General features: G+C 42.8%; 1 long non-coding RNA gene across 1 annotated transcript; it reads right to left on the bottom strand.

Moving 5' to 3' along the window:
* Positions 1–65: 65 nt before the first annotated feature.
* On the bottom strand, positions 66–24,416 carry LOC137457890 (uncharacterized). The gene is made up of 3 exons (XR_010991476.1): positions 24,178–24,416; positions 23,787–23,908; positions 66–771 (listed from the first exon to the last, which is right to left on the bottom strand). It is a non-coding gene; the product is annotated as an uncharacterized lncRNA (long non-coding RNA).
* Positions 24,417–25,849: the final 1,433 nt, after the last annotated feature.

Here is a 25,849-nt window from a genome sequence, read left to right as displayed (position 1 = left end):
CTACGTCGGCAGGAGAGCTCCCGGCACGCCTCCTGGAGCCCCTGTTGGGGGTCGCGGTGGTGGCCTTGAGCGCTCGGGAGCCGCGGGGAGCGAGCGAGCGAGCAAGTGGTGTTTGCTGCGGGACTCATGTCTAAAATCACTTCAAGGTGGCCTGGTGTGCGCCAGAGATGAGATACAGAGATTTTTGTGGTGTAAGCAGGAGAAAATCTCGGATATTTCCAATTCCAGCTTCGAATTTAAAAAACTTTGCAAAGAATGTGACGGCTTTTACTGAAAAGTGTGCTCCTTCTCCCTGAAAGAAATGCTGAGCAAGGATCTGTTGTTTGCAGAGGGTGTTTAATGCTCGCCTCTTTGAGGTGTCAAGACTCCTCAGCTCCATGCGGATCTCAAAGTACACTAGAGTAAAAACTGGCTAAATAAAGATCTAATTCCTGTGGTCGTTTTATCTCTTCTATTGAATTAAAATCATTAAGCTTACCAATCACCTTGCTCACTACTAGGCATTTGCCAGTTTGAATCACCCAGGACTAGGTTTGCAGTCGTGTAGGCCTTGACTGTAAATACGTGCATGAGGAAGTAGTAGTCCTGGAGGAGCCATTCATTCATTCATTCATTCATCCACAGGAGCAGGGAGGTGCTCGCAGGAGGTGACGTGCAGGCCCTGTCCAGCAGTGGCATCCCTGTGCAGGTGAACTCCAGCGTTTGCCTGGTCCTTGTTGCAGGGCTGCATCTGTGCCCATTAATCCAAACCAATGGCTGTCACTTCAGTACCTGAAAGAAAAATGCATTGAAAAATGCTTTGAAATGCTGTTCCTGTTTGCTTGGTTGGTTTTGGGTTTGTTTTCTACTTCAACAATCCAACTTCAAAATGTGATTGGGGAAGGAGAACCTGAGAAGAATCTCTTACTGTTGGGTAGTTTAATGTTGTCTTCTTTAGCTCTGTCTGCAGAACCAGAAATGGCAAGTCTTTCCAGAGCCTTTCTGCTTTGTTTATGAAATACAATGTCTCCCTCAATGTCTCCACGTTAGCCATGTCATTCAGTCTTCAGCCCTATTCGGTTTTGCTGTGGTTTTCCGTTTGTTGCATTATTTCCCATCTTCCTGTTCCTCCTCTCTTTCTGCTCCCTCTGGATACACCCTTTCTGCTAGGCCACAGAGTTGGCCTCGGCTATGCCATTGCCACTCATCTGTGCGTGCTGGAATATTGATTTTTACAGTGGTCTATGCTCTAAAAAAATAAATCAATATTTCAGTAGATTGAGCAGAGCCTGCTGCAGTGTAATGGAGCCCAGCCTGCTAATGTAACATGCAGGGGTCCTCATTCAGAGATTGAGGTCAGTCAGAAAATGGAAATATGTTTTCTTGGTTTATTGCCTGGTTCAGATTTAATGTAGGTGTTTACGTCCCAGCGTTTAACTTACAGCACGGCACGTAGCTGCTCTAAAGTCATCCCCAACAGGATGTCACATATTGCAGGCAACAGACACAAAAAGGCATGCCTCAGGCATACAGTCAATTTTTTAGAGCTTAATAAAGCCCCTCTTCCCTTTACCCATCATATGTCTATCAAATGACAGTTGTGAGGCCAAAAAAAAATTAATTTTTCCCCCTGCAAATAGACTATTCCATTGTTTGCTGCAAACTTGTGTTCTGCTTAACTACTGGAACATGCAGTGCTTTAATGAACTCTGATCCAGTGGCATGTATTGATGAGTGCCATGAGTATAAGTGAAAAGAACGAGGGAGGAGAAATAACAAATGTATAACACAAAACTAGAGTAAAAACTCCCATTGATTTTAATGGACCTGGGAATTCAGCCAGAATGTTCTCCATGATGCATTGCCTGCTTTTTAAACCGTTGCATCATGCCTTAAAAGTTTAGTGAAAGTGCTTCATGAAATGACACATGAAACCCCTGCATTCACAGGCTCAGACTCAAGATTACCATAAGCTGACTATTGTTTCACAGCTCTGGAGAGGCTTGATGCAGCTTTATCTTGACTTAATAACTTTATCTTCTGGTTTTGTTGGGAGCTATTCTCCTCTACCAAAAACTCTCACTGCAGCAGTGAGTATAAATCTACACAGTGGGCAAAGGACTGAGTACTGTGTTTGGGAATGTTACTGCGTTCCGCGCTGAGTGACATGCACCCAGAGATGCTACAGGGGCCCTCATGTACAGCAAAAAGGCAAAGGTAAATTCTTCTGTAATTCACATTGCTACCTCAAGACTTGGATTTGGCAGGCATGGCTGGCAAGGCATGCAGGACTGGAACGGTAATGCCTTCTTTCAGCTGCAATTCTGGTTTAGGACATGACTCACGCAGAAGGCTTCCAAATGCTGCCTACAGATGCATGCTACACTGGGGTTACTCAAAACTCGGTTATTTTCCTCAGTCACTGGCCTCTGATTTACAATGAACGTATGTTTCACTGTTCTGAGGAAGTATTTGTTGCTCTCAAGAAAACTGTTTTAACACTGTTTTAAAAGTTAATAAGAAATCAAATGCAAAAGGAATGGGAATAGCACTTTATATTATATATTTATATTATATTACTTTATATGCACTTAATACTTTGTGAAGCATACCTTAAGACATAGAACCATAGAATTGTTAAGGTTGGAAGGGACCTCAAGGATCACCTAGTTCCAACCCCCCTGCCGTGGGCAGGGACGCCTCACACTAGATCACATTGCTCAGAGCCACATCCTAATCTATTTTAGATATAGTTTAAAAGACAGCAGTGTCATAGGATAAAATGTAAAATATGTTCAAAACACAATGATGTAATTTTATTTCGTTCTAGAGTGGTTTTTTTTTTTTTCCCCTAGTTTAAGTATGATAAAAATATTACTAAAGATTGAAATTATGAGGTAAAACTCATACCTGAAGATGAAGGAATATTAATTAGGGTTGCATTTTACTTTAAGAAACCACTACTGCCAGACCCAAGGAGGTGGTTAGGGCACCTTACTACGATACAAGGTAAAAGCACAGGATACAGAGGACCAAGCTGTGATTTGGTTATTTTTTCATGAAGTGAAGAAGAACAATATTTCACAATATTAGTTTTAACCTCCAAGTTAGGAGAATTATGTGGTAGACTTTGCTCTTATGAGCATAAAACTCAGTTTTCCAAGGGTCCTTCTCTGCTATATGAAATAGTCAATTTCTTTTGGTTTGGTCTGGCTTGTTTGGTTGGGTTTTTGTTTTGTTTTCATTTTGAAACAATCAGTGCATTTTAAGAATTAGAGTTGAAATCTAATTTGAAGCTGGAATTATGCAGGATGGAAAATTAATTATTTGATTAGTGAGAGAACTTTTGTGGTGTTCACACAAGAAGTAAAAACTCAGTCGTGAACATCAATCAATATTATAAAACACTTTAAAACAAATGTAAACAATTTCCATTGTGACAATTTGTAGCACCATTTATTGATAAAAGAAAAATTATGCATCCAAACTCAGCAGCCTAGCATTCTGGTGCTTAGTTGGTTATTATCTGAGATTGCTCTTGATTAAATCTGATTTGTGTTGTATCTGTGTAATTCTGAACTTCATTACAATAATAAATGTGCATTAAAATTGCATTATAATGTCCTAATTGTGAAATTGCCATTGAGCAAATTAAGGTTATGAGCACTGTAAGGCAGTATTTTGCCAAGCTGTTCTATTTTCTGTTGCTTCAACTCTTTGTATCTTGGAATCATAAAATTAACTGTAAAATTAATAAGTAATGATAAATAATCTAAGCAGGTCAGTCCTAAGTCAGAATCCACGTTTCCTGACTTTTCACTCTCTCTCTCTAAAAGCAGACTGAGTCATTACCTCTTTCTGTACTTTTAGGGATGTGATTGATGTAATGTTGGTAGAATGTGAACGTTACAAAATGAGACAAGATCAGGTGTTACAACAATCAAAACATCAGGATACAAGTACATGGTGTAGAGAACTGTCATTCAAATCCAGCGGTAATCTTTCCATTGACTTTAATAAAGCTTTATCAGTTTGTAATGTGCTGGCATCAAGTGTATGAATAGCTCCATTAGTTAAGTAACTAATGCAAGTTTGCACGTAGAAACATGTCAGGGTTGGAAGGGACCTCGAGGATCATCTAGGTCCAACCCCTCTGCCATGGGGAGGGACACCTCACACTACATCAGGTTGCTCAGAGCTACATCCAGCCTGGCCTTAAAAACCTTCAGAGATGGGCTTCTACCACCTCCCTGGGCAACCTAATAATAGCTCATAGTTTGGAAATGTGCAGAATCAACCCCTAGATGTGTCCTAAAAGCCTGCAGAAGTTCAGAAGGGATCCATACAAGAGCCCAAATAGTTTGACTTTTATCTGTGTTTTTAAGAAGGTATGAGTGGACCTGCAAGGTGATCACTAAGGGTTAGTGTAAGAGTATCTGTGAAATATTACTATGTTGGAAACCAATAGAAATTTCAAGGTTTGGGGGTTTTTTTTGTGTTTGTGCATTAAAATGAAACTAGGACCTGCCTGAAAAAAGTGTTGAAACAAGCATAAAGGACAGAACCCAGTAAGAATAATCCTTTTTACTTTGTAGCTGTTTGGCTTTGCATAGCTGGCCCCGAAACAGGCTAATGTGCTGAATCGATGGGATTTGAACCCCTCTTGCATATATCCCCCAGGGAATGCCTGAGCTCTGAGCAGCCATCTATTTTGAGGAGAAGAAGGGAAAGTTTGTCTTCCACTTTCTTTTTTTCCCTTTTTTTTTTTTTTTCCCCTTCAAATTCACTTCTGAATCTGAGAAGCCTTCTTACTGGAAGAAATACTTTCCCACAAAAAAAGGTTCCATTTCAGCAAGTCAGCATTTTCAGATACAAACAAGTATATTGTGGGAAAATTCCCACCAAGCTTTACTTTGGAGTCCTGAAGGAAAGAAAAAATAAAAGAAAATAAATAAGATAATCATGCAAGGAAGAATTAATGGAATGGCATTTACAAAGAGACACACATATGATCCTTTCTAGAGGCCAAATAAAGTGACATGATGGTATCTAGGACAAAGACTGGGAGGAATTTAACCTTTCAGTTTGAGGGTGGTTGAAGCCTCTGCTGCATGAAAATCAGCCAGAGATAAATAAACAACCAAACTGTGTACTATCCACCACAAGCCATGATTTAATCAGTCAATAATTTTAATGGGGATTGTGCTGAAGCTTGTTGTCATACTCTGCTGGGTGAGGACTGAGATACAGCAACCAAGAGGTTATTGACGTTGCCAGGCCCAACTTGCTTGAACGATGTGTCCTAGAAATGGAAAGTCAGGGTTGTATTGCTCAGACTGCTGAACAGCTACTTATGTAGGTAGTTTCACTGAGTTCGAAGCTGTGGTAAAAAGGCACTTAACACTCTTCAGGCTGCAACAACATGAAAAGGAGGCAAATAACTAGAATAAGAACCATTCAGGTTATAGTCAAATGCTTCTTGCAGAAATAGCTGGGGCCGCCATGACATTATGTGATTCTTCCATCTGCCCTGTGTTAGCAGTTCAAACTAACCTAGTTGCTTTTGCAGTAATGGAGAGGAGCACTTTCACTGACCATTCCTGTGGTGAAAGCTGTAAAGCTTCACACTATTGCTGCTATTTCTCTGGTGGGCTTCAGTCTGTGGTCTCAATATTGCAGCTTTTTCTCAAGCCTAGCCAATCACAGCTGGTGACCTCCAGGAATTCATGTGGCAAAAGGTAATGAGTAAATGTCAGTAATGAAACTGGCAACTGTAGACTAGCTGAAAGTGCAGAGAATATTAAGGAAAGTTGCCCTTCTCCTCTCTGCACTCTGGATTTTCTCTGGATTTTTTTAGTCAAGAGGCAAAAAAAAAAGTGTCATTTGCAGATGCTAGACTTGCAGAGATGTTTGGTAAGCACTCAGGAAAGAAAAACCCTTCTTACAGACTGAATAACCAAAGAAGATAGAAGGTGATATAAAACATGCAATGGTTGTGTGTTGTGTGACAGTTTTTCTTCTCCTCCTCCAAATAATTTGCCTGGAAAATCTCTCCTTTTCTTCTTCTTCTTTTTCTTCCTTTTGTAGTTTTTTTCCCCTGAAATTATAGGATCTTATACACAGCTCACCTCTCAAGGGACAAGCACAAATATTAACTGAAATGTACTTGCTGAGCAATAAAATCCCTATTTACAAGTATTTTAAAGAATAACATTTGACTTAGAAATATCCTCTGAACACTCACTTGATAAAAAACAAGGATACTACATTTATTTCATTTCTGTTATCTACATCAAAGCATAAATTTGGGAAATACATGATTATTCAAGGAAAAGAAACAGAATCCCTATCAGAAAATCCCTTTCCTCAATCTCCTTAAGCACATATATCACAAATTATTGAACAGTTCTATGACATAGGAGCATTTGATTAGGAAAGACCTGCTGTAATGCAAACAGGTTAGTTAGCTCAAGGATGGGAGAGGTGCTACACTTCCCAATGAATTATGGAGCTTTGAGCTTTTCTGAGTCACTCCAGTCCTAGCTTCCTCAGAAACTGTTGCTGTGCCAAACACTCAGCAGCTTTGGTATTCATCCAAGATGCAGCCTGGCTACTCTAGAAGGTACCCAGCTCCATGGTCATATTTAAATCATAAGTTTCTGTCTCAGAGGTAACAAGCTAGGTATGATGACTCAGAATCCCACTGAAATAAGCACCATGCAGCCAGCCTTCAGAGGCCATCTGTACCTCCTCCAGAACACTATGGCTTTTCATAACAGTCTTGAAAGAGGAAGTGCACTCATTGCACCTCCCTAGAATTTCTCAGAATGCAGTTCAAAAGTTTCCACTTCCACTATTGCCTTATTCGGAAGAAGGAAAACTATCCTTTCCTGTCCAAATCTTGAAGAAATGAAATGAAGTTTGGCACCTTAGGTTCAGAACATTAGCAATCACTTAGACTTTTACCCCTGTCAGGTCGGATATACGACTTTCACCTTGCAGGACACGTAAGTCAAATCACCATCTGCTAGGTCAACAGGAAGTATCTTCAGGCCAAACCATTACGGCAACCCATCTGGCTTTCTACCCCATCAGGAAACATCAGCAAATGCCAAACTTCAGCAAGTGCAAACAAAGGGAAGTGGGTATTCACATCTACCATTACTTTCATAATTGGCTGAAGAGGGGAAAAAAAGCCCCAACAGTCTAACCAGGAAATCCTCACAAGTCTGAACTACATCTATCAGCCATGTTTGCTTGCCAGTTCTTCTGATGAACTGCAGGAAGTATATCCCAACTCCAGCACAGATTGTTCAAGGGAGATGAGATAGGCTCTTAGCGCTGGTAGCATACAGGCAACAGGCATACACACGAAACATTCAGCCTTTGGATGGGGAGTGCAGATGCAACCAAATGGATTTACCTGACACAACTGGATTATGTGTTCATGTTTATGTTGCCCATATAACCCTGGCTGTGGTCACTTATCAATGTGCCTGTGACCTCGATAGTGCAGGCTGTAAGATCCCAAGCTCACATGCATGAGGAATCAGGATAGTGCAGGTTCCCTTGCGTTCAGCTTGCCAAAGGACTGATTTCTTCTGTGCTGGAGGGTAAGTAACTCTTCAGAAAACACTAACTGATGCAGTGCTCAGTTAGTAATAGAGGCACTGTCCCTGGAGGCGTTCAAGAGGGGATTGGACGTGGCACTTGGTGCCATGGTTTAGTCATGGGGTCTGTGTTGATAGGTTGGACTCGATGATCCTCAAGGTCTCTTCCAACCTTAGTTGTACTGTGATACTGTGATACTTGAAAGAGTGGTAGAATAGCTGCACAGGACTTCCTAGGCTTAGTAAGCCACAATTAGAGTGTGCTTTTTGTTTTGTTTTGGTTTGGTTTTAATACAATTTTGTCAAAGCTAGCTGTGCAATAAAGCATGAACTGTATTTAAATGAACAATCTGGAAATTTCTGGTCCCTCCAGATAAATTCCCTGTTGTTCCATGGAGAATTTCACTAGTTTTATTAGTTTGTCATTTATAAAACTTCCAGCAATATATATATGCCCCATTCAGCTTCCTTCAAATAAAGACATTAGAAGCTGTCTGACAAAAGGACTTTGACTTCTTTTTTTTTTTGCAGTCCACAGGAAGATTTCTATCAATTTCATTAAGACAAGAAGGAAAACTTGATAAATATTTCCTTTAGAAGCTGGTTGCCTGGAGCCCCATACTGTAAGAAAAATGTTGTTCTCTAGATCCCACCATGGCACTCTTGCTAATTTTAGGAGCTTAGGAATAGCCTGTCAAAATTCTGTAACACGAGGGGGTCCTAATTGTGAGCAGCTTGTTCCAGCTAGAATCATATTTCCTATGTTGCAAGACAGAAGTGGGAAAAGTGCTTCATTTGCACCTCAAAGCAATGCAGTGTGCTTTTCCTCCCCAGTTTCTCAGCTGAATGCAATAGGACACTTCCTCTGGCCCTTAGCAACAGCCCTTAGCAAGGGCCAATGGAGAAGAGCAAGGAGCAAAGACAGGACTAGCAAAGAGCTGTTGATTCATGGATGAAAGAGAACATTTTCTGAAATAAAAACCAACATCACCTAGTCACAATAACTCCAGCACAAGACTAACTTCTGGGACTAGAAGTAAAAAGGAGACAGGCAACTTAAATTGACATTGATGCTGCTGGCATTCCAAGGGTAATATTTTCATTATGATAAAACGTTCTTTAGCAATCTCTCCGGTGAATTGGGCACAAGCATGCTTTTCTTCTACATTGGGCCTGCCTATCTTCCTGTTCCACCTATTTTTATACTACTAAAAAAAAAATAAATTAAATATTTGTTCAGGCAATGCAAACAAAATCCCCCCCTCCCCCCTCCCCCCTTCCATGTGTTTCCCCTTGCCGTTCATGTTATAATGTAGTACAAGCCCAATGAGACAGATGACAATTTCCTTTCAAACCAGGTTTTCTTGGTCTCCTTTTCAGCAAACACACAGGCAGAGGAGCACAGATAGATGCAGAAGTACAAGCTCACTTATGGAGGTGGACAGACAAGTTTGTTTCGTCCACATAAATATTTTGGTGTATAATAATATGGAATAATCAACACACAATTACATGTCTACCCACACACACACACACACACACACGTAGCTTCTTCAGACATACCCAAACTTTTGTCCCCAACGCTCAACAGGTGAAAACAAGCAATTTAAAATATGCCCTGTGCATTCTCATCTTGCATAGATTTCTGTGTTGGTTTTTTTTTCCCATCCTCACAGAATCACAGAATGTTAGAGGTTGGAAGGGACCTTCAGAGATCATCGAGTCCAACCCCCCTGCCAAAGCAGGATCACCCAGGGTAGTCCACACAGGAATGCATCCAGGTGGGTTTGGGATGCATCCAATGAAGGAGACTTCACAACCTTCCTGGGCAGCCTGTTCCAGTGTTCTATCATCCTCACTGTACAGAAGTTTCTCCTCATGTTGAGGTGAAACCTTCTGTGTTCAAGTTTGAACCTGTTATTTCTTGGCTTATTATTGTGTACCACCAGAAAGAGCTTGACCCCCTCCAGTTGACACCCACCACTCAGATATTTATACACATTGATCAGATCCCCTCTCAGTCTTCTATTCTCAAGACTAAATAGCCCCAGGGATCTCAGTCTCTCTACATATACTCAAGTCCCATAATCACCCTCATGGCTCTCTGTTGGATTCTCTCCAGTAGGTCCCTGTCTCTCTTGAACTGGAGAGCCCAAAATTTCACACAATATTCCAGGTGTGATCTCACCAGGGCAGAATAGACAGGGAGAAGAACCTCCATAGACCTGCTGGACGTCAGGCAATAATTTGTCTCATTAACATGTTTCATAGCATGGAAATAGGTTTTTGTGCCTTTCAGCACTGCTTTAGCAATATGTAGTAGTATTACCTGACAAAATGTAGATCTATGACTATTACTTGTTGTTCTAAAGGCTCAGCAGTGCATACACAAAGGACAGAGTCTCTGAAGTGCTGTAGAGTCTCTCTGATGATATATCTGATTTTTCCCCCCTGAAGCTTATGATGTGGCAGGATGACCAGTTTATGATGTGGGTGGAACTTAGCTCAAGACATGAAAATGCCTCCGCTCTCCAGAGGGTGTTCTCTTGTGGTAGGCAGCAATGCTTTCTGCACTCCATATGGCTGCCATGTGCCAGCAGACACCAAATTGATACGTGGGGTAAATGTAAAATAACCACCAGAGCTCCTGAGCCAATAATTACACAGCTCCTTTTGATATGGTTAGTGTATAATTATCTGTACCGTGCAATCATAAAACAGAGCTCATGTTGTCCCCCTCTTTTCTTTCTCTAGCTGGAGACCTTAGTGCAAAACTACCACACATAGCTGATGTCCACAGGACACTTTTAGGGACTGTACTACCAGCAGAAAAAAAAAAAGCACACCAAGTTCACAGTTCTAAGCAGATGTTAGCTTGAATGAAATGCTGGAGAAATAACAATTAAAAAGTCTTATTCAGTATATTCCCTCAAGGCATGTATCTTGCATACTGCTCTGGGTTGCCCTACCTCTGAGGTAGATCAGCTGGTCTGGAGGACTTCTCAGACATTTAAGAAGTCCCTCTGTCCATTTAAAGCCTAAATTATCACATTTTAGCGTGCAGGACTTGTGTGTACAAGGAACACCTGGCTCTGCAAACAGTGCTGCTTTCCCACTTCTAGTCAGGTGCAAGTCAAGGTTTGGATGTGAGGTATTTTAAGACTTTGGCCTTGCCACAGTTTACAAAGAATTAGTCCCTCTGCCTTTACTCAACAGCCGAGGTAACTTGGGATTCAGAAGCTAATGGTTTCTGGATATGCCTAGCTGAAGTCTTAGGAGAGGTCAGTCTTAGTTAGGGGCTCATGAGTATTGCTTTGCAGTAGAGCCCAAGATTTGGTGCAGTAGAGCCCAGGATTTGGTGCAGTAGAGCCCAAGATTTTTACAATTATTGTTTTTATTATAGACTTGGGATTTTTGAGAGGGTGAATTCAGTGGGAGGGCTTTGTTGAATGGGGAATGCTTATAGTGGTTTTTCCTGTACACTTGGTGAACTTGAATTATAGCTAATCATAATTTATAATGGTATTTTGTGCACGATTGTGACCAACCTGCTGTGTCAAATGAAAGCAAAGAGGGTTTCTCATTCATTTTCCCTCTGAACATGTAGTTCAGAACATTCTAGCTGTCTGGTCCAGGATGGACTTCCTACTCATCTCCTTGCAACATCCATAAAGCAATAGATGAGCACAAATCTGTCTTTATCTCAAAATGCACAAACATTCCCAATAATCTGGAACAGAGCAGTCAGCACACATAAAATCGAGTTAGAAAGTAACTCACACAAGCCACATGTAGAATTTTGGGGTTCATTTCTTGTTGTTTGCAATAACTGACAGTGGGTTTTATGAGCTTTGTCGTCTTCCTCTTTAGTGTATGAATTATATGAAAGTGTTATTAATTATAGTGCATTCATTATTAATTATGCTGAATTAAATAATAAATACTAGTGTGTCTAGGGTACACAAAGAAAAGCTATGTGTGTACATAAACGAGCACAGAGGCAGGGCTCTAAGGGATCTATTAATGCTCTGTAATGAGTCATCATTGGTTCAGTGCTTGTAGCGTTACTCTCAGATCAAGGACTTCCACCCTGAGGGAAGTCAAAAGACACCTCGGTGGCAGCTTCTCCAGCTGTGATTTCCCACCTAGGCTGCACATTGCCTGCCCTGTAAAACCAACAACGTGGCACTTCGTTGGGAACCGTGTCACACGTCAGGAGAGGCTGCATCTCCTTCTCAGGTTTTATATGAACAGTTCCATCTCAGCTTTGCTCTTTATTAAGGCTGCCAGGGAGCACTTATGCCAAACAACAAAAAAAAAGCCTTTCTGATTTAGATTGGTAATTTGCATTTAATTACAACTGTATTTGTAATTAAAATGCTAGCCATATTATTTCTATCCTTTTCCTTCCCCCCTGCCCAGTCTGCTCTAAACTCGTCATTGGTTTCCTGATCCAGACAGCTCTCACGGGTATCAAACACCCTCTAAGTACTAGATTTTTGTACTGGCTCTCTGGTTTGGGTGACAGACATACAAAATCACACACAGGCAAACTGCTCCAAACCAGGTTGGCAGAGACTGAAAGCTGTTACTCTCTGGAGTCTGTCCAGAGATAGATGGGAATTACAGTAATTTTGGAGTCTCAGTCAAGATCCTGGTTGACCAGCATCTACATCACAAAGCCACCACTATACCCTTCCACTTGGCAGTAATTAGTACTCTGTTAACGATCTCCATAGAGAAACTGTTAGCAAAAAGCACAAGAGAGACCAGAGAGACAGTAATAGGGTAAACAGCTGAATACCAAAATAGCTATATACAGGTATCAGTAATAAGTTGAATAACAGGAAGACTCAAAGTCTTTATATGCACAAACCCATGACATAATAGGTGTTGTGGAACAAATCAGGGGACATGGAATAAGGACACAGACACAGTTTTTTTCCAGAAGAACAAGTGGGAACAGGTACTTAGACATGTATACTTGCTTTCCACTTCAGGGATAGCTAAGAAACTGGCCTCTGGACTGTCATTGGGTGGAAAAGAGGAGAGAAAAGAACAAGGTGAGTGTCTTATTTGAGGTCTTTTGGAGAAAACAAAATCATGAGAAAGAAGAAATAGATGAGGCTTTTTTCGCTTGAGCAACTCAGAGATGTTCAAGAGTCAGCCTTGCCCCTACAAGGCACTTCAAATAGCACAACATCTACTGAAAAGCAACAGAGGAGAACACAGGAAGTTGTCAGAGTCATTGGATATACTGAAAACAGTTTTTCTCTCAGAAGGTAAGGGCATGAGGAGGTATGATATGTGGGGACAAGGCCAAACTGGATTTGATTCAGCTAATAATGAGAGGCTTCTTGAAGGTGGAAGGTAGTCTGGGTCAAAGCAGGCATGAAATGATGGATTGCTATTTTAAGAAAAGCCTCACTGTTAAGGGTGAGCTACAAAAGAACAGGTTTCTATAAATTCATAAGCTGGGGTGGAAGCCTCTAGAGAAAGTAACTGAAAGGATAAAACCATAGAGAACCACAAGCAGATATGAAAGAAACACATATGAAAGGTTCTACAATAAGCTGTTCAGATACAAAGGAAAGAGAAAGCACAATTGCAGATTGATGTAGTACTCTAAGACTTCATTTAGGCACCCAGAAATCAAAGCCTTATAGAAACCCTGGAAAATCAGGACACCTCTCTATCACTGATAGAGTGGGGTCGGAGTGATGGGGTCGGAGTGGCTGGAGAGCTCCCAAACAGAGAGGGACCTGGGTGTGCTGATCGACAGCCACCTGAATATGAGCCAGCAGTGTGCCCAGGTGGCCAGGAGGGCCAATAGCATCCTGGCCTGCATTAGGAATAGTGTGGCCAGCAGGAGCAGGGAGGTCATAGTGCCCCTGTACTCTGCATTGGTTAGGCTGCACCTTGAGTACTGTGTCCAGTTCTGGGCCCCTCAGTTTAAGAAGGACATCGAAACACTTGAGCGTGTCCAGAGAAGGGCAACAAGGCTGGGGAGAGGCCTTGAACACAAGCCCTATGAGGAGAGGCTGAGGGAGCTGGGATTGTTTAGCCTGGAGAAGAGGAGGCTCAGGGGTGACTTCATTGCTCTCTACAACTACCTGAAGGGTGGTTGTAGCCAGGAAAGGGGTTGGCCTCTTCTCCCAGGCAACCAGCACCAGAACAAGAGGACACAGTCTCAAGCTGCGCCAGGGGAGGTTTAGACTCGAGGTGAGGAGGAAGTTCTTCACCGAGCGAGTCATTCGTCATTGGAACAGGTTGCCCAGGGAGGTGGTTGAGTCATCGACCCTGGAGGCGTTCAAGGGGAGATTGGACATGGCACTTGGTGCCATGGTCTAGTCATGGGGTCTGTGTTGATAGGTTGGACTCGATGATCCTCGAGGTCCTTTCCAACCTAAGTGATACTGTGATACTGTGATACTGTGATACTGATTGTGTATTATGGAATGATGAAGCAAAAAAACTGTGTACACAAGGAGCTACAAGTAGCAAGAGGCATAAAAGGCAACCAGAAAACATTAGCAGAATGTAAGATGACAAATTAAGTGCATCTATATAAAAAAAGAGAGAAAATAACAGCACAGAAGAGTGCTCTTATGGTGCAGGAAAATTACTTGATCTTATAGATGTGCTGCATCACATTATTATGCTTAGTTAATTCATCTTATACTTTGCTGTAGGTAAAGATACTGGCTTTTGTTGTTGTTGTTGTTGGTTGGTTGGGGTTGTGTTTTGGTTTTGGTTGGGTTTGGTTATTGGGTTGGTTGGTTTTGGTGTGGTTTTATTTGCTTTATCAAATTGTAGAATATCAAAACCAGGTGCCTTACATATTCTTTTGACTGTACGTGTTCCCCTCCTTGTACAGATTATCATTTCTCTTTAATCAAGAGAAGAACATTTCCTAATCTTTCTTTTGGCCCCTAAACAAAGACAAAGTTTGGCTCAAAGGCTGGAGGATTTATCAATTGTTAGAGCCCTATAATCAATATTTTTCAAAGGGAAGTCATTGATATCTGGACACCGACCAAGCAGCACTCTCTGGGAAAGAGGAAGTTTGTAGGCAATCTCTGAGGGACTGCACATCTGTCTTTGCCCTAGGGACAACTAGTGAATAATGCTTCAATCTAATACCTTTATTTTGTTGTTGGTGGTATTTAAAAGAAAAGTTTGCTCAAGCTGTAATTCTGACTCTTGTCATGCCAGTGGTGACAATTCTGTAAGCTTTATTTTGATCATGGCTTCACTCATGGTGTATCACAAGCATGACCTACCTCTTAATCTGTTGTTTCTTGCAAGCTGCTTAGACAAAAATACATTATTCATTTGATGTGCATTCTTAACACAGGGATAGCGACACTGAAACTTGTAATGGGAGAAAGCAAACGTGAGAGAACCTTGATTTCCAGTTAGATGTAAAAGTCAGTTTTGTGGCAGTGAAATAATCCTGCTGAATGGAGATACTGCTGATGCTCATACGACTTTGTTTCAACAGAATCACACAGTCAGCCAGGTTGGAAAAGCCCTCAGAGATCATCAAGTCCAACCTAATACCTAACACCTCATGACAACTAAACCATGGCTCCAAGTGCCATGTCCAATCCTTTCTTGAACACCTCCAGGGATGGTGACTCCATCACCTCCCTGGGCAGCACATTCCAATGGCCAATCACTCTTTCTGTGAAGAGCTTTCTCCTCACCTCGAGCCTAAACTTCCCCTGGTGCAGCTTGAGACTGTGTCCTCTTGTTCTGCCAGTGGTTGCCTGGGAGGAGACCAACCCCCACCTGTCTACAGCCTCCTTTCAGGTAGTTGTAGAGAGCAATAAGGTCTCCCCCGAGCCTCCTCTTCTGCAGGCTAAACACCCCCAACTCCCTCAGCCTCTCCTCATAGGGCTTGTGCTCGAGACCTCTCACCAGCCTCATTGCCCTTCTCTAGACATGTTCAAGTGTCTCAATGTCCTTCTTAAACTGAAGAGCCCAGAACTGGACACAGTTCTCAAGATGTGGCCTAACCAGTGCTGAGTACAGGGGCAGAATGACTTCCCTGCTCCTGCTGGCCACACTGCTTCTGATGCAGGCCAGGTAATGCCATTTTCCTTCTTGGCCACTTGGGCACACTGCTGGCTCATGTTGAGAAGAAGCAGCAGAAAAATTAGCAAAGAAGCATTGATAAGTTGCCCAAACTCTGTCCACTTCATGTTCAGCTGTGGGTCATGGTACACTGTTGCCTATTATCTCAAGTGCTCTGAAAGCAAATGTACTTAGCAGAGTCTGATGCAAGTTTTGTTTCGATTGAATTACGCCAGAAGCCTGGTGCTTGCAAAGCTGTGGCCAAGAGAGGAACCAAAGATGCGAAAATATATCCTGTTCCCAGCTCTTTGCTAACTGTTCAGTGTAATCTGATCACAGGAGGGTGAAAATATTTGTATGACATGGCATCGTGACAGGAGGACATAACTTAGGTTGTGTAACAGAGGCATTCCCTGACACTAAATAGCTGTGTGCTTTTTTGCACCACCAAGGCACGTGAGTGTCTAAAAAGCAGACTAAAAGGGGTAATGGGGTCCCAGAAAAGTCTTGGGACTATTGATAAGCAGCTAGAATGAATCAGTGAGATAGATAATAGCTGCTATGATTTTGTTAAGGATGAATTGTACTGAAACAATTACCTTTTTTTCTGGTAGGTATTGGGACACTGTGAGTGAGGAGAAGGACTAGCCAGCTTATGGCATGACTTTAGTAACACTTTTGACACTGTTTAAATGGGCAAGGTAAGCAAATATAAAGAAGTGAACTTGGTACCAAAGAGTAGGGACACAATTAGCCAGAAAACTGCTCAGGAACTATTTATTAGGTCTTCAAAGGGTGTCTCTTGAGACACTTTTTGTTGTCTTTATTTGTAAGGTGGAAAAATGTGCATGTGTTAATCAACACAGATGCAAATCTGAAAGGTTGGAAGGCAGGAGAAAAACTGAAAAGGATCTTGACAAACTGAAGAAACCACCTAGAAGTAAGGTGCAATCCACTAAAAAGAAGATTTCACAGTTAGGCAAGAGTGTTACCTACACAAAGAAAGCATAAGGAGTAACTGGGTAAGGAAAAGGTCTGCAGAAAAGCATCTGGGGCTTGTTGCAGATCACAAGTTGAATCAGTGAGGTCACACTGTTACAAAAAAGGCAAATATCCCTGTGGGATGAATAAAGAGAATTACTGTCTGTAGGAGTTTTGAAGTAATCTTCCACTTAGCATTAATAAAATGTCATCTGGAGGCCCGTGTCCAGTTTTAGGAGTCGAGTTTCAAGCAAGGTATAAACCAACAGTGAAGAGTTTGCTTTAGAGATTTTGAAACTGGAGATGTTTCATCTAGAGAAAAGACAACTGAGAAACGAGAAAACAGAAGACTACAAAAAGGAGTGGGATGATCTGGTTTGCATGCCCACATAGGCTAGGACAAGGAGTGATGGGCTTAAATGAAGAAAGAATGAAGCTAAACATGAGAAAAACCTTTTTCTAACTCTGAGGGTAGCTAAATATTGAGGTTGCATGAAATGACAGTGAGGGTCAGCCGTTCAGGTGCAGTAACCCTTCTGGGGGCAATGAAATCATTCCATAGAACCATAGAATCAGCCAGGTTGGAAAAGATCTCAGAGATCATCAAGTCCGACCTAGTACCTAATACCTAACACCTCCTGACAACTAAACCATGGCTCCAAATGCCACATCCAAGCCTTTTTTGAACACCTCCAGGGACTGGGACTCTACCACCTCTCTAGGCAGCACATTCTAATGGCAAATCTCTCTTTCTGGGAAGAGCTTTCTCCTCACCTCGAGCCTAAACTTCCCCTGGTGCAGCTTGAGACTGTATTGTCTTGTTCTGGTGCTGGTTGCCTGGGAGAAGAGACCACTATTGAACTCTACTATTGGAAGCCCTTATTGTCTGGGATGCTGTATTCATTTGGAGCAGCCTGAGTTGCTGAGGAAATCTATACTGTCCATAGATACTAGCAATACAAAATGTAAATGTTTTATGTATGAGTCCAAGCCTTGTGCTCTGACATCTGGTTTTGTAATAGCTGCAGTAATGATTTTTGCCTACTAGTGGGAAAAGAACCCAAACCTACTGGGTTTTGAAGTGATCACATGCAATTTTCCCCCTGTCATACGAAGTAGTGTTGGTTCATTGTTATTTTCCAAGGCTCCATTTAGGACTGCCTGAAACAAGCTCACTTTCTAACACCTGCAGATGCTTTCTAGCATCTAACACTGAACATGGAAACCCGCTTAGTTTTGGTATGACAGAAAAAGCTGCCCTCTACTTTAAGCAGGCAGTGGAGAGAAGGACCCTTAGATCATCTAAACCATCCCTTGCTAAGGCAGGGCTGTTCTTTACAGAGCATTTTGTAACAGATTTGAATGTATGGTTGCATATGGCTGGAGGGTAACTTTAGCTTGATATGCAGGGTGAGATAAGCAGCCCTTTTATGTTTTATGGGTTGCCTGTCATACTGCTGCTCTTACATAGTTCTTTGAACACAATATATAAAGTTCATATGCCAAAAAAGAAGCTATGTAGTCATTCCAAAAGGGCAAGGGGAAGGGCAGAAAGGAAATACCTGCCTGTTAGATACATCAGATGAAAATCACTTCATTAATAGTGTGTTCAAAGGCTAAAGGGGAAGGATGCTTGCAGCCAGCTATCTGAACTCTTGAAAAGCAACACACACAAGTGCATCAGAGTAATTGGAGGTGAGGATCCTCTCTGCCAGCACTCCAGATGATGAGCCTGTCTCAATTCCCACATCAGTTTCAAAGAGGTAAATCAGTGTTTGGAGCTAATCCTGATTTCCATCACTGTTGGAGGATGAATCTGGACCATTATTTTCTAGGTCTCACAGATCTAGCAATTGGCTGTCAGCACCTGTGAGCTACTCAGAACCGTGAGGCTGTAGGCTCACATCAGCTGTTCATTTGTTTCATGTTTCACAATTTGCAATGGTAAAAGAGGAGCACTTACTGCACCAGAGACTTTTCCCCTGTGTCTCGATACACAGATACTGGGCCATCTTCAGACCACTACAGCAATCTAACATAGTCTCCACCACTTTTATGGGAGCCAGGTTCAAGGGAGCAATGAATGATGCAAACTCCAGGTACACCTGCCAGGCTTGGCTTCTCTGCCTAAGCTGGCTGAACATCATTCTACATCCTTGCCTGTGTCACCTCACAAACACCAGCTCACCTGATACCCTTTCTACAGGAGCTACGTGTCCTTCCTGTTAGGATATCAGTGAGGAATGACACAGATGTTGCCCAGCAGCACTGGCAGCCCAGGTAGCTCCCACCTGTGCCTTTGCTGCTGCCACTTGCTGCAGGTCTTGTGCTACACCTGTCCCTACACAGCACTACAGCTGCTCCTAAAACTGGTCTGGGAACTCAGCTGGGTTAAAAATAACCTTTTCTTTTGCTGGTTATTTTTAACTCGCATCAGCTCCCCGATCCGGGTCACTAAGTGCTGCACAAATAGATCTGCCAGGATGTGCCAGCATATTTGCAGGATGGAAACAAATGGCTGGAAGGGGGGAAGGAGAAAGCTTTGTTGTGGGGAGAAGCCACTAGAAGCCTTCTCAGAGCTTTTGAGGAGGCATGGGGTGTGCTCTCATGCAGGGTCTCCATCCAGAGTGGGTCCTGAAAGGCTTTGTGTTGTGTGCTGGAAGCACCCAGACAGCATCCAGGATGCAGTGTTTTGTGTCGCTGGTTTGTGGTTTGGGAAAGCTGGATGGCAGAACCTCTAAAGCCATCAGGAAGTCAGACAAAGTTGGACCTTGTCACCAGCCTAGAGTATGATTTTGTTAACTTTACAGAGTATAACTGATACCCTCTCTAGTATCTTGTGTCAGCTGCTAGAAGCTACAACTCATATTTAAGTGTATAAACAGGTTAGGTGAAAACTGAATCATCCCACAGGCTCATTAAGTGTGAGCTGACCATGGGAGAGCTTGCTCTTCAGCTTTTCAGGCTGAAACAAGGCTGTCATGTGTAGTTCCCTGAGTAGCTCAGAACAGGGCTTCTGAACAAGCCCAGATGGCAAGCAGAAGATTTTGAGACTGTGTGAGTAATAACTGAGGACCAGGAAGTATGATGTAGAGCAAACAAGTGAAAGAGACAGGGAAAAATCACCTGCTTGTGAATGTTAGTCAGAGCAAGCCACGTCATCAGCTCTTAAAGCACGGAAGTTACTGCCCAGAGGAGGAGGAGAGCTCAAGACAAGATGGAGCCCAGCAGTGGCAAGAGGGACTTGTTCTCAGGCCAGCCTTCCTCAGACCCAAGGGCAGCCCTGGGAAATCAGAGTGCTGCTGGTAGGCACCAGCCCCAGTTCTGACAGCAAAAGTACCTTGAGTCTCACAAGTAAACCAGCATAAGCAGCTGCCAAGATACCCAGTTATTACACTTCAACTGGAATCATGTTTCATACCTGCCCTACCTACAGCTTTTTGTTTCCCCTTGCATAACCACAGCTCTTGCCTGAATTCTTGCTGAATACACTATTGGTGCCTTTTGCAGCTAAGGCTGTCCATTGTTGCAAAGTGAGACACTCTGCTGCAGAAGTAGCAGAGTCAAATAAAGTGATGTAACATCATCCTGGGGGGACTGCATCCCAAAGCACATTCTGGGCCAGGCACTCCTCCTTACTGTGTGCAGTGTTTTGGAAAGAAGTTCCCGCTGCCAAGCAGCCCTTTTACCTTACTCCATTTCTTTCTACTGCAGAAAAATGAAATACCATCCACAACTGCAGGCAAATCCCCAAAATTCCGTGAAACAGACTCTGAGAAATGTGATTGAAAAAGAAACTGGAAATTGGGATGGTGTATTTGGATGAGGTCTTACTGGAAACCTGTCACTTTGGAAGGGGCAGCATTGTAAATAAACCTTTCATATTCCTCACCTTTCTGAGAGACAGCTAGCAAGCAAGCAGTGAACAGAGGCATTTTTCATTTATGACATATTTTGAAGGAAAATTCTTAATGTTTACCTTTCCAATGTAAATCCTGTTTTCAGGTGCTCACAAGAAAGCCCCCTCTGAACCTTTAAATAGGCTTCAGATGCATAGGAGGTATCCTTCATACAGGTCCCAGAAGCCCACAGCAAAGCATTGCTCAAAATCTTGCTGCTCAGAGCTGCCAGGCTGAACCTTTGGCAAGCCCATCCACGTTCCCAACTTCTTTTGCTCCAGCAGCTGCCCCAGCATATCAGGACGCTGTGATCAGCACAAGAGCAGTTGACACAGTGGGGACCATATTGCTGATATTCCCATGTTGCAGAATGCATGTGTTCTGTGGAGTATTTTCTGCTCTGAATCAGGATGTTTGGGACTTCAGATCAAATGTTCCTACTGAGAAAGTCAGCCAGCTAATCTCCATGCCAGGAAATGAAGCCATCTGATGTCACAACACGAAGCTATAGGAGGGTGCATGAGTCCAGGACAACTTGAAATCCATCTTCTAAATAAAGCCTTATTGGTTTGGAATATTTGAGCACCATGACTAGAGTCTACATTTTCTACCACAACCAGTATTGCCTTCTTTATATTTTCAGGCTTCATCAGAGAGGGGCAAACACAGAATCTGCTACTTACAGATATCGTTTTGCAGATTTTTATCTTTCTAAGGCAGTTTGCAGAAAAAAAAATTACATCCTGAATGTTGTCTGAAGGCAAGAGAATACCACTTCTTACTGGCAGGTTGCAATTTGCTAGTCTACCTGTGGATCTTGGGTGTTGCAATAGTGCAAATCAAGATCCTGGAGACTGAGAGAAGAATGCACTGTTTGTTTGGCTCTAAGGATAGACAGTTATTGGCAATGACATTTACCTCAAACAAATGAAAACCTCCAGTTCTGTTTTAATACCTTATTTGTCTCATGAGCACAATGGATCATAGTATCATAGTATCAGTCAGGGTTGGAAGGGACCACAAGGATCATCTAGTTCCAACCCCCCTGCCATGGGCAGGGACACCCCACACTAGATCAGGCTGGCCAGAGCCTCGTCCAGCCTGGTCTTAAACACCTCCTGGGATGGCGCCCCAACCACCTCCCTGGACAACCCACTCCATCTCTATTCTCCCATCTTTTGGAGAACATGGGGAGTCTGAAAGTAAAAGTCCTCTCCTCTGAATTTCAAAGGCACTTCTACTGTCTTGAAGCTTGCTTCTGTAAAGAGTGCTTCCAGAAGAGAAGCAAGAGCATAGAACCTGCTGGCACAGACAACTTGTACTTCCCAGGATAACAAAGAGGGGGTGGTACCCAGAAACCAGACAATTTCCAAATGGAGAGTTGTGAGGGAAAGATTTATAGCACTTTGTTTGCAAACTTGAGGTGTCAGTAAAAATTGGTACAGAACTGTGTCTCCCTTTGATGAAGGGAGATTTTCTTTCATGAAATTCCTAAGCTGTTTCCCAAATGATTCATGCAGTATGTACCAGGAGCAGAAAGACTACTGAGGCCACTGTTTATAATGGTTCTACTTAGAAGCAAACCATCATTAGGTTTCTTCTCATATAACTGCAGCCACTGACAACTTCACCTTCTCATCTAAGTCTGTCATCTAGCACCAGTCACTGTCCAGAGTGACTGCAGAGGGCCCCACATGGTTATCTTGGTGTGAAGATAAATGAGGTGATCAAAGCTTCTTGCTGCTGGTGCCAAAAGCTGAATAATTCTGTTCCCTCTTCTTAGTTCTGCTGCTGACCTCAGTTTCCTCAGCAGCTTACCTTGTGCCAGCTCTGACATCCAGCAGACTCTTTCATAGGACTGCTCAACTTGGGAGCCCAGGAGAAAACTTGAAGCGTCGGAAAACTGTGCATAGCTGGCTGCCAGTGTCATGAGCTGCAGAGCTAATCCTGTGACATTGCACCACCATTATAAGATGATATAGATATATAAGAGCAGTGAGGTCACCTGCTTGCTGTTTTTCATAGGAAGTTTGGATAATTTTGGAGGAACTTGGACAATTTGAAGAAGCAGGATGTAGATTCCCCATCACATGGAACTGCTTGGAGTTTGATAGGGAATTTAGAATAGAATAGAATAAACCAGGTTGGAAGAGACCTTCAAGATCATCAAGTCCAACCTATCATCCAGCACCATCTAATCAACTAAACCATGGCACTAAGTGCCTCATCCAGTCCCTTTTTAAACACTTCCAGTGATGGTGACTCCACTGCCTCCCTGGGCAGCCCATTCCAATGGCAAATCACTCTTTCTGTGAAGAATTTCTTCCTAACATTCAGCCTAAACTTCCCCTGGCACAGCTTGAGACTGTGTCCTCTTGTTCTGTCACAGGTTGCCTGGGAGAAGAGACCAGCCCCCACCAGTCTACAGCCTCCCTTCAGGTAGTTGTAGGTGGCAATAAGGTCTCCCCTGAGCTTCCTCTTCTCCAGGCTAAGCAACCCCAGATCTCTCAGCCTCTCCTCATAGGGCTTGTGCTCCATTTCTGTGCACAGGAGCCAAGATGCTGGGAATAGATGCTGAAGACTCAAGCCACATTTCTCTTGGGTTGTATAAGGGCTCAGAGGATAGTGGATCTACACATGAGACTTGTACTGGCACAGAGACCACAAGAGTTAACTTTTCAAAGCTGATACATATTTGTGGTGATACCAGAATACTCTCTGCAATTAAGAGGTCAAATTTAGGACCAAGGAAACAGCAAATATTCTTCTTGCAGGGCAGTCTCTACTACTAAAGCTGAACCTGCAGGCCATGGGGACAAGGCAACTCAGCAACAAGGGGCACTGATGGTGAGGTCAGCTCAACTCGGTACACCTTGTACTCTCTGTGGGATTGTACTCAATGACTGTGTGAGTGCCAGCAGCACCATTTTGGTGTCTCAAACCACCTTTATCTGGAGAAACTGGGAGCATTTATGGACTCTGTACTGTGAAGGACCTAGAAAGGAAGGACTCCGAGGCGTTGCCTTTGCGGCTTACACTCTTTCTTCCCCTTATCACTAGAAGTTTTGCCAGATCAGAGAATGAATTTCACCATCAAAACATTAGGCAGCTGTGTAAAAGAAGGAGAAGTATTTTTCCAGAAGGGAAGCTCAGATGTTTCTGCCCAAGGCAATTCAGGATCAAAAGAAGGACACATTGATTTCTCAAATAAAAACATTTTCAAATGAGAGTCCCTTACTCTTTGGAGTTTGTGAGAAAATGATTTGCAGATGGCAGATTTCTCCATGGTGCGACTTCTTCCAGACTCAGCGAGCGTGTCCACAGTGTAGAAGTGCTGCAGCCTGAAGATTTGTGTTCCAGCTTAGTAAATTAACATATTACAGTCAGTATCTCCTCAGTAAATACAAGCAGTTTCCTTACTGAAAGGATCAAAGGAAATGCTAACGAAACCCTGCCACCAGCACAATACAAAGTACCCATTCATCAACTATCTGCAATTATTTACACAAGAAGGTCCCTCAGAGCCCGAGGAGGCTCACGGTGCCAGCTGTGACGCATGGCCACATGCACACGGATTTGAGGGGTAGCCAGAGGAGCCCAACCGCTGTGTCCCCCGGCCACAAACCTACCTGAATGATGATTGACGCTCTCCTGGGGCTGCTGCTCAATGGAAAGGTCTGTTCCAAGAGCTTTAGTCTTTACAGATCAATAGCAAAATGTGCAGATTTGGCAAAACACTGAGAGAAGCAAACCTGTCAGAAAGGCAGGTAAAAACCTTTACATCCTAACTAGAGCTTCCAGGTGTAGCTCAGAGCACCCAGGAATTATTACTAAGGTGAAAATCATATTTCCTTACTGGGCTTTATGTCCTGTCTTTGTCAGCTGTGCTCTCACCCTGACTTGTGTACGTGACTTTTGCTTAGTTTAACTAGCGAGGGCTATGCATGTGAAAAGAGGAGTTACATAATCCTTAAGGTTAACCATGACCAATTCCTGTCAAGTGTAAAACTAAGTTTGTTTTAGTAAAAGCTGTTAAATAACAGTAAATTGCCTCAGAGCTGTATCTTTGCCCTAACAACCGGTTTATGAAAAGGTTTTGTTATTTGTGCATGCACATTAAGTGAATACCAATAACAAACACAAAGGCACAGAGGCAGCGCTGGGCGCTGTTCAGTAAATGGCAGGATGGCATAAGGGGATATTTAACAGCAAAAAGTAGTAGATGGCATGTCTTGAAACGTGCCTCATCGCATTTTGGCTCAGTACCAATGCCACAGGAAGGTGGGCTGCCCGCTGAACCAACAGGGAGACCTTCTGAGTGAGCAACTTGAAGTTTCACTCTGGGTCTTCCCCCCCCCCCCAAAATGCTAACTTTCTATTGTGCATTTCTCTGAAGCAAGGTCACAGTCTTGAGGGCAGCATGACATTGGTATGTGTGTACCTTAGACTGCTCCAGCAGGAATATATGGCAGGGCTTTTGAGCAAGGATGTGCCTTTCACTGCAACCTGAAAACCCTCATCGATGCGCCAGCCTGTGTGGAGACTGTTCAGCAGGAAAGTTATCTAGAAAACATTTACTACAGCCTTTTCAGAATGGAAATCTATTACAGGTGGGTTAGGTATAAATATCTGAACAGTAAATCACTAAATGATTCAAAAAGCCCTAGCAATACTGTCTCAATGCACAGAAGTCATAAGAACCTCATTCAAAACCCAGCAGAGTTAGCAGCAAGGTGCCCTCTGAGTTCCTGGGTTCTGTAGCAGGACCTCTTCTGGAATGAAAGAGGGCTTGTAGCTGGAAAAGCCAGAAAGAGAGGAGGGGTGGGGAGGGTTGGGGGGTTGATGGGGGGGAAACGGCGCAGAAAATTCTTTTCAGCATCAGCAATGAATTTGTGGACAGATGCTGTGTAGAAATGGGTATGGACATTGCCTGTACATGAATGATTTTTTTGGTATTAAATTACCACATAAACCCTTTCAGAAGACTGTGTGATGAAAATAAACATCCAGAGTGAGAAGGAAAGCGCTTCTGAGCTCCACAATTCATCATCTTTCAAAGCAGAGTTATACTGAGAGCATTTACAGCTGGAATTCTCATGGCTACGCTCTCGTAAACTTAGTCTTCACTAAGAATAACATAAGCCCTTTTGTATCTAGGAAAACCAGCTTCAAGTAGCAAAGCAAAATAATTGCCAGGCTACTTTCTCCACCACATAAGGCAGTTGCAAAGATTTATAGACTCATTCTGCAGCCTGGAGTTTGTTTGCTTTGTGGTTGTTGGGGTTTTTATATTATTATTAT

Source organism: Melanerpes formicivorus, unplaced genomic scaffold, assembly GCF_026170545.1.
Source record: "Melanerpes formicivorus ecotype bairdi unplaced genomic scaffold, bMelFor1.0.p_v2 SCAF_207, whole genome shotgun sequence".
In the NCBI taxonomy this organism is placed as follows: domain Eukaryota; kingdom Metazoa; phylum Chordata; class Aves; order Piciformes; family Picidae; genus Melanerpes; species Melanerpes formicivorus.
This window is presented reverse-complemented; position numbering and strand designations above follow the sequence as displayed.